An 8,929-nucleotide genomic window follows, 5' to 3' on the forward strand; every position below is an offset into this window, starting at 1 on the left:
TGTGGATGAATTCGTAAATTAATAACTTGCAGTATCAAAACAGTATTAAAACATTTTTGTAACATCTATCTGAAATTTGGAACTCTGGAAAGTAACACCTAAAACATTAAAAAAAAACAACAAAAAAAACAATAATACCACCACCAATACCCAGACAAATTAAGGCCGTAGCGACTACTGAGGCAACTGAGGCACTTGCCTCGGTCAATTTTTCTGCCTCCTCTGCCTAGGTCGATTTTTTCTGCCTCAGTTTCCTCGGATTCTTTTCAAGGCGACTATTTTTAATAACCAAGTTTTGTTTTGCCATAACTGTATGAATTACAATGCCGTTCTTCACGAATCTGATCTCAGTTTGGAAAGTATTATTCGAATAGATGTGTTATAAAAACTATGGATTCTAACACGATCAAATTCATTTTCCTATTAAACAAAGAAGGTAGAAAACAGTGAATTATACTACAACAAATCACTGTTCTGACGTCACAATTATTACGTCATGGCGTCAAACGGCATAGCGGCGCGCTGGAAAAGAAACCGCGTGACAACGGGCAAATTTTTAATGAATGTCGTCAAGGATATACTTAAAAATTCTGGGTAACGTGTTAGAATCGAAATAATATATCTCATTTAGTGATTTGCTCTTGAATAAATCATTGTTTGTCGTTCAGATGCGTATTATTATATCACTCGGGCTGCGCCCTCGTGATATAATTCCTTCGCATCTGAACTTCAAACAATGATTTATTCAACGACAAATCACTGGATGAGATATATTATTTCTTAAACAAACTATAGCATATATCTACGACGTCACAACTGTGTGACTTATGCGAGATATGTCAGTATCGTACTACGGTTGTTCAAAATGAGCATTTCAGATTAGTGTTTTCAATATTCCCCAGGCTCAGCATCATCCGAAAATACCCGCCTGTAGAGGTCACTCCCGGGTGCGTAGCGTGGCACACTTGCTCTGCTCATTGCGCTAAGTAACATTTGCAATCAAAGCCTAAAAATGGGGGATAAAAGATCGAAAGAAGCAATGATAAGATCAGGCGAGAGTACGAAGCTAGTGCCAGTGTTTGCGCATATATTAGTAAACTGTATTTTTGTAGATTTGTAAATTTCAGAAGTAAATACAGGGCTGTAGCTTGACTACTTTGTTTGATCTTAAATACTACATACCTCAATCTCCTCCCCTCAATAAAAACTGTTACAAATCATCACACTGGCCATAGCTTTATCAGATCAAGTGCTTCCAACGTTGTTTGAGAGGTGAATTTTACGCCAATCAGATGGAGAAATATGGCCGATACTACAAATTTCCGGTATTGTAAGTATGATTTAAAGGAATTTCTACCCATTAAATAACGGATCAAATGAAAAAGATGGGTGCACCTGGAGCGCAAATGTGTCTATGTTTTAGCACATGTGTCCATTTAGCTGAGATTTGTGCCGTTTATTCAAACACTTCTGTACAGCCCGGCGGGGGAAGGAGATTTTTGACAGTTTTTGACAATATCGCCTCAAATATAGTGTTTATCGGGAACAAGTAACTGTTAAAACACTTTTTATGTAAAGGGCTACATCTTAAAACAAAGCGTGTGTATTTTCATAGAATTATTCAGAGTAGTTTTTTTAAAAATTGGCCGAAAACCTGATGCAACGCCGTTTCGAGCGGGTCGCTATGCAGCGCAGTCAAGTGGATACCGTTCTCTGTCTTACTTGGGAAGTATTATCCGTCTTAAAAACAGTCATTAAAGCCTAAGAATGAATAAATTTAGAGAGTTTTATATCATTATAATGATCCCGCCATTTCTGATATATTGTACTTTTACATTTTTATGCTCGCTTAGCATTTAGCATATTTTTGTGGACACTGTCAAAAACATCTACACAAAAACATAAAGCAAGTATGAACATCGAACAAGATCATTTAGTAAATAATAGTTATAGTTCGTGAAAACAATAACCAGTTCAAAGGATATTTATCTCCTCCACGAATGGTGCTGAACAGCATGCCAAAAGCGGGTTGACTCTTTAAATCAGTATAGTAACAGTTGGTTACTTTTTAGTCCCTTAAAACTAATACAATGCGATTTCATTACTAATTTGCTGTGCATTTAAGCTGTACATACAAAATAAATAAAGTCTGGTCCATGATAAAAGTATTGATCAGTTGTTTGTACACATTTTCATTCATATTCCTGGTGTAGCGTTCATTTATTTTCAGAGAGATAAATCACAGAGAACGTTAAAATTGGCCAGGGAAAAAGACAAAATTTTATTTGTCCTCCATAAAACAGAAACGACGTAATAAACCACTATGGTCGCCTTTCAAAAATGAAAATACAAATGAAATACAGACACCAATGAAAAAAAAAAACAAAAAAAAAACCCCAAAAAAAAGAAAAAAAAAGAGGTAGCCCTTTACATAAAAAGGGTTTAAACAGTTACTTTCTGTCGATAAACACTATATTTGAGGCGATATTGTCAAAAACTGTCAAAAATCTCCTTCCCCCGCCGGACTGTACAGAAGTGTTTGAATAAGCGGCACAAATCTCAGCTAAATAGACACATGTGCTAAAACATAGACACATTTGCGCTCCATGTGCACCCATCGTTTTCATTTGATTCGTTATTTAATGGGTAGAAATTCCTTTAAATCATACTTACAATACCGGAAATTTGTAGCATCGGCCATATTTCTCCATCTGATCGGCGTAAAATTCACCGTTCAAACAACGTTGGAACCACTTGATCTGATAAAGCTATGGCCAGTGTGATCATTGCGTAAATTATTGCATCTATTTCGGACTCCTACTTACGAGGACATGTTTAAATATATAAGATCTCTATTTTTCAGTCGTTCAATTAAAATGTTCCATTTTTTTTTTTGTTATTTATAAGCTAGTTCAGTGAATGATAAAACACTCGATTTCATATGCATATCTGAAACTATGGGATATGGTCAAAATAAATGTTTTATATTTACCTTATGCAGATTTTGGTCTACTCCTAATCCTACAGCTTAGTAAATATTACACAATTGTTATTCATCTAATAATTCCTATTGTAGTCGCGCACTTTAATTTCACTGTAAATGTTCACCGTGCTCAAATGTAGATGATACCATACTAGTTTATGTCAAAATAAGTTTTACCACTACTGCAAAAAGTGGATGACGGATAAACATAATTTGATATCTTTTCATGGTCCTTTCATCATTCAGACACGTCAATGAAGAAATTTTAGTAATCTTCAAAAGATTTATTATATATAATGGCGGTCAAAATATGTTTACTGTGTAAAAATGACAGTATATCATATCAGATACATTTGTATCATAATCGAAACATTGCGACTAAATGCAAAAAAAAGTTTTAACAATACAATGGAAAAATTGCTTTTAAATGTAAATAGCGAAATGAATACTGCAAACTAAGTATTTTGCGTTTCAGTTGCTTGGATCACATTACTATGTTATATGCACATAAGCTGCAGCGTCATTGCATTTGTAAAACAAAATGAAAAAGAAGCTGTTGACAGCTGCTTTCTAATGATATTAAGAGACAGAATTTTTTGTTGCACGTTTATACTTACCATTCCTTCAAAACTGTACGAGTATTTTATACTTATAAAAAGTTATGATACTAGAATAGCTGCTTAATAAATACATGTAGGTGACCGCAACGGCAGGATGTAATGTATACCTCTATCGCAGTTTAACATTAAATGCGTGACAAAAAGTCTCTGAATCTTTATTTCATCTTACACCTCATCTCTTCAGCCTTTAAATTTTATTTATTAATTTTCTTTTTTATATGTATCTTATTGTCGAAAAATGACGATATGCCTGTGCGTATGTTAGTATGTTGAGCTACGTGCCTGTCATGTGCATTATAGATCTACTCCGGTCATACTGGCCAGTCGCTTTCAGAAGAAGCTACAAGTTCTATTTCTTTTCCCAGAATCTTCACCCTTGGGGAGATTCAACTGACCCGCACAAAGGGAATTGAATTCCCTTTTCCACATTCTCCCGCTGAATAGCTTAAGAATTGGTTGCGCTACGCCTTGACCCCCTATATATATGTAATAAAACAGGCGTGTTAAAGCGTACCAAATAGCTATTACCAAACATTCACAAGGATTGCATTTTTCATTCGTGTAACATTCGGATCCCTAATTGAAATTCGCGCTCTTCGCATCGTCATTTCGTACATGGGCACTTATAGTCGGAGCAAAAACGTCCACAAAAAAAGTTTACATCCTATGTTTTCTGGCGATTTTATGTTTAATTTCCTACAATATAAATTCATTTTTTTTTCCAAAGCTAATCAGATTTCAAAGCATGGTTTAGAATAAACCGACGAATTTGTTGGTGCCAAAAGCAAAATCACTTGAAACTTAATTTTACCATTTTAGTTTATATCATGTATATTTCATTTTATCAAAATATCATTGATGGGACAACGGTGCGGTTTATTTTCACTAATTCTGAAGAATATGAAGTTGAAATGTTATATTCAGACGACAGGTAATTCCGCGGGGTTATGTGGTTTCATGATCAATTGATGGAACTTTATTTATGATGTAATCATCAATTAATATCTATTTGAATGTTCTTTTCAACCTAATGAGGTTTAATTCTAAGTCAAGTCATAAATTATGTATTTGATACGCATTTTTGCACTTATCTCTGTTGTGAGTTATAATGATATCCACCTTGTCATTGTATGAAAGAAGAACTTTTTTTTTAGAGAAAACTAATATCCTTTTCAGCATGAGAGCAACATTAGACGGAACTTTATAGGGAAAATGGTTTGAACATTTTTACATTTAATTTTACTCGAATAAGCGTCATCAAGAAGAATATTCTTCATACACCTCCCAAAAAGTAGGTCTTGTGACCTCCGTCGCAAGAGAGACACATTACAAATGAACCACAAATCGATATAAGTACCCGGGGTAAATCGCAGAGTAAACGGGTAATGTTTTTCTTTTAATTATTACAACAGCGCAACAAAGTGTGTTTTTATCAAATATCCTACTTTTCTTGGGGGATCCCCCACAAACCCTCCTATGGGGGAGTGTGGGACACAACTTCTCTAACTAACCCCTCTGATTGTCGTCGCTTTGCCTTACCACTCAAATTTACCCAGCAACCATGAACAAACGCGCATATTCAATTGCCTCGGTAAAATTTAGTCTCTCGCTACGGCCATTGACATGTTTTTAAACTAACACTCGGGCTTTGAATTAAGGCCCCTTTTATCATATATAGTACACTAATTACTTAATTGGAACACATCCAGTCTAGATCTAGGATAAAGATGTAAAAAAAAAAAAAAAAAAGAAATTTAATAAAAATGGCAAAATTATGTGGATTCACGGGCGTACTGGCGTATAGGTAGCTATGGACCTGATTACCAAACCTGATCTACTATAATAGATATTTAATATTACCTACCCCTATTCAATTGTATATCTTATGTCAATTTTAGGAAATTACTAGCCAAAAATAAGAGTGAAAAAAATCGCAAAAAGTAGAATCTATTTGCTTAAATGGTACATCATTAGCCATATATTAATTATCTATCATTAATGTTTGGCAAAAATTTTGTTAGAAAGCACTATTCGGAGAAACATTTTTCAAAATGGCGGATATCCTAAAAAGACGCTCGTACATCCTTAAGGTGAAAAATATCACATGCAATCTATGTACTGCAAAGTAGCTATACAGTAGCTTATTTTGACAAACAGAAGCTAGTCTATCAATGTTAAAGTCTTACCGCCAATATGCAGATATATCATCCCCATAGGCCACACACCTCGCATACGAGAATTAGGGGTCATCTACTCTGCATGTCCAAGCACCCTATTAAGTTTCAACATTCTAGGTCAAGTGGTTCTCAAGTTATTCTCCAGAAATGATTTTACATGACCAGGCCCCTGTGACCTTGACCTTTATTAGACTGACCCCAAAATCAATAGGGATCATCTACTCCGCATGTTTAATCATCCTATGAAGTTTCAACATTCTTGGTCAAGTGGTTCTCAAGTTATTGATCGGAAATTGTTTTCCATGTTCAGGCTCCTGTGACCTTGACCTTTAACAGAGTGACCCCAAAATCGATAGGGATCATCTACTCTGCATGTCCAATCATTCTATGAAGTTTCAACATTCTGGATCAAGAGGTTCTGAGATTATTGATCGGAAATGTTTATCAATGTTCATGCCCTTGTGACCTTGACCTTTAACGGAGTGACCCCAAAAACAATAGTGGCATTTATTCTGCATGAACAATCATCCTATGAAGTTTCAACATTCTGGGTCGAGTGGTTCTCAAGTTACCGACTGGAAATGGTTTTTAATGTTCAGGCCCCTGTGACCTTGACCTTTAACGGAGTGACTCCAAAATCAATAGGAGTCATCTACTCTGCATGTACAATCATCCTATGAAGTTTCAATATTCAGGTTCAAGTGGTACTCAAGTTATTGATCGGGAATAGTTTTCAATGTTCAGGCCCTCTGTGACCTTGACCTTTGACAGAGTGACCCCAAAAACAATGTGGGTCATCTACTCTACATAACCAATCATCCTATGAAGTTTCAATATTCTGGGTCAAGTGGTTCTCTAGTTATTGATCGGAAATGGTTTTCAATATTCAGGCCCCTGTGACCTTGACCTTTGACGGAGTGACCCCAAAAACAATAGGAGTTGTCTACTCTAGCAGCCCTACAACCCTATGATGTTTGAAGGTTCTAGGTCAAATGGTTCTCCAGTTATTACTCGGAAATGAAGTGTGCCGTACGGACGGACGGACGGAAGGACGGACGGACGGACAGGGCAAAAACAATATGTCTCCCCCAGAGGGAGGCGGGGGGATACATAAATAACTGAGATAAGAGTGAAAGTGCATGAAAACTTTAACTTAAATTTCTAAGAAAAAAGGGTCATAATTCATAACATTTTGTACCAGAGTTATGGACTTTGTGTGATATGATGTGAGTGATAAGGTGAAACAACTATTTTAAGTTTGAATAAAATTCATTTAGTAATAACTGAGATAGAGTGAAAGTGCATCAAAACTATAACCTTAAAAACTAAGTAAAAAGGGTGGGGGGAGGGTAATTCATGAAAAATTGGTGTGAGAGTTATGGCCCTTGTGCCATATGATGTGGGTGATGATCATTCAAGTAATTACAGGGATAAAGTGAAAGTGCATCAAAACTTTAACCAAAGCGCAGACGCGGAAGAACGCAGACGCCGGGTCGTGTAGGACATCTCTCTATACTTCGTATCGAGCTAATATACTATGCCACTTTGCATTCGTGTTATTTTCATTTAACTCCCTAAACCATTTAAATATTGTGTTTCAATGCTTTTAAGTATTTTATTAATAAATTGATAAAAATATCAAGAAAAATTATTCATATGCTTACTGACATGCCTATATCTGGAAAAAGTGACATCCGATGACAAAGTATGTTAATGCTTGACATGTGTACTAGTCTTTATATATGTGTCAACTGTAGAAATATGTTTGGTTCTGTCGTATTTAAGGGTCATCACAGACAGGTCAAAGTTTAAGCCTTTATTTTAGAAAACGTACTAAATGATTGTATTAATGATAACAAAATTGTGCATGTATTTATAATATAATTATAAATTGCACTACAAATGCTTTTATCTCAGGCAGCAATAAATTTTGAATTTAAATTTAGCACTGACAATCACAGATTGGTCACCCCCTCCCCACCCTAAGACCACTGCTACAAACCTGAAAAAGAAATCTGACATTTTTAGACGTTCCTTAATATAGGCTACTCACCACACAAGAATCCTGATACAACCCTGAAAAAAAATTTCAACTATCAAAACAGTACTTATTAGAAGGTATAAAGTCTGCTATAATATGTCCATTTGCCAAACAATGTGGAACAAAGGATATCGTCGTTTCGGCGACTCAGACACATCTTGACGGCATTTCGCTATACTTATCATTTATTTAGATGAAAAGGTCTGCAATTCCACAATTCACTTGATTCAGATCCAACGAATGACTATATTTCTAAATTCAGCATAATATTTCAATTTCACGTTATTTTGAGGTGTTAAAGCCATCTTGAAATAGAAACGCTTGTCCAATCAGATCGCGTGTTACAATGCAGGTACTGTCAACTCCAAGATGGCTTCCGACAACTCAAAATATCATAAAATTGAAATATTTTGCTATAATATAGTCATTTGTTGGATCTGAATTAGGTAGATCTAAACTGTGAATTGCAGACCTTTTTTATCTAAATTAATGATAAGGTAAAGCGATTTTCAGGAATGTGTTTCCAAAGGGAAATTATAGTATGACCACGATCGATAATGAATTATAGATACTTCTAATGAATCATGGATATTATGCTTTTCTCTGTTAAAACACCCTAACGCTAGAATGACGTCACGTTAAAATGCGATGACGTCAATGTTTTTGTTGCGATAAGAAAGAGCGCTACTATATTTTATCTACTATTTTAGATAAAGGGGATATTTGAATCGAAATAATTTAAAGCAAAACCGTGTAATACATCGTACAAATAATTTCACTCGGGCTGCGCCTTCGGGAAATTATTACTTCCGGCGTATAACCACCCATCGTGCATAAATAGTGTTAAAGCACTCTCTTGCTATAAATTATTTCTTAAATATATTAAACATTTAAACTGTTAAAATCGACATGCTATCATTTATACAACCAAGTGCTTTCAGCTCGCTCGTTTCAGGCGTTCAATAAAGAGAACGCAGATCTACGGATCGCGAGGTTGTGAGTTCGATACCCGGGAAAGGCGTATGGTCTCCGTGACGATTTGATAACAGATATTGTGTCAGGAGTCATGTTGTCGTCCGCCTCTAAATCATTTGAAAAAAGTGGCAGT

At 35.5% G+C, this 8,929-nt stretch overlaps 1 protein-coding gene across 1 annotated transcript in view; it reads right to left on the reverse strand.

Moving 5' to 3' along the window:
• The window catches only part of LOC123560069 (uncharacterized), a 29,886-nt gene extending 26,729 nt beyond the window's left edge, over nt 1–3,157 (reverse strand). The window contains exon 1 of the mRNA XM_053552321.1: nt 2,993–3,157. The gene's annotated coding sequence lies outside the window, so the exon portion shown is untranslated. The remainder of the gene's footprint in view (nt 1–2,992) is intronic.
• Between the last annotated feature and the right edge of the window lie 5,772 nt (nt 3,158–8,929).

Source organism: Mercenaria mercenaria, chromosome 10 (assembly GCF_021730395.1).
Source record: "Mercenaria mercenaria strain notata chromosome 10, MADL_Memer_1, whole genome shotgun sequence".
NCBI lineage: Eukaryota > Metazoa > Mollusca > Bivalvia > Venerida > Veneridae > Mercenaria > Mercenaria mercenaria.